The sequence below is a fragment of the Rhea americana genome, unplaced genomic scaffold (genome assembly GCF_003343005.1).
Source record: "Rhea americana isolate MKP2758 unplaced genomic scaffold, rheAme1 scaffold_121, whole genome shotgun sequence".
NCBI lineage: Eukaryota > Metazoa > Chordata > Aves > Rheiformes > Rheidae > Rhea > Rhea americana.
The window spans coordinates 968,107-969,284 of NW_028185273.1; positions in this window are offsets into that span (position 1 = coordinate 968,107).

The following is a 1,178-nucleotide window of genomic DNA, read 5'->3' on the forward strand; positions in this document are numbered from 1 at the left end:
CTTTATCATTGGGTATAGGAAGAAAGAAAGTGGTTATAACACAGAGTGAAATGGTCCTTTTTTTACCATTTAGATGATAGCATGTGATATTTTATGGTTAATACTAAGGAACTTCATGGTTTTGATTTTAGGTGTTATATTGGAGAAGTTTCCCTTTTAGCACTTGCTAAAAGATCACTACATTCACTACATTCCCAGGTAGGTCTCTCGCCCCCTACCCCTCTGCTTCCTTTTAAAGTGTTAAATTTGGCAGATTTCCTGTGCAGCATTTAGAAAACAATTATTTCCAAATGCTAGTAAAAAAACTTGCCAAGTGTAACAACTAAAAAACAAAAAGAACAAAAGGGAAAGGAAATAAAAAGGAAGGAGGGAGAGATTTTTTAAAAAATGAAATTTAGTAGGGACCTTTCAGCAACTTTATAAACAATTAAATCCAGTGCTTAGGCTGAAGAGCACCATGGCTTCAGCCTGGATCTCCTGCAGRTGCCATATGGCTTCGTCCCTCCGGGTGAGCCTCAGGGACTGCAGTAAAACGAATAGGTGCCCAGATGTGCAATACCTAACAGATACATCTCTTGGAAAATACGGAAAGAAATATGAAACGCTGACATCCATCTAAACAAAATTTCAAACATCACTGTAGATATGTCGCCTGCGGGTAATATACTCTGCACAACCATACCTGCACATGAGGATGGTCACCAATCTGGCATGCCCATAACCACCCATGTCCATCCCAACACACCTTTTTTTCCAATATCACAGACCGGAAACGCACAGAGTGTCAGGACTTGTGGCTGGAGTAAGCATTCAGGGCAGAGGTCTGAAAAGCTTCATTTTTTTTTTGGTAAGCTTCCATTTTTAAACCTAGAGCAAGCACTCCTAGTGTCCTGGACAGGCCTGTGTAAAACACGGCACTTAAACTCACTCCAAGTCAGTAACAAACCAATCTCGTCCTTGAGATTCAACAATATCAATAACAAATCAGCAATATAAATTAAATAACTAGGTCTTTAGCTATTGGGGTAATCACTTTGAACWGTATTTTAAAGAGAAAAAAAAACAACTAAAAATTAAAGCTGTGTTGTTTCCTTAATATTTTTAATCTCACTAAAAAGCAATACATTTACAGTAAAGAAAAAATGACATTTTATCAATCTATAGGGAAATCTTACTAG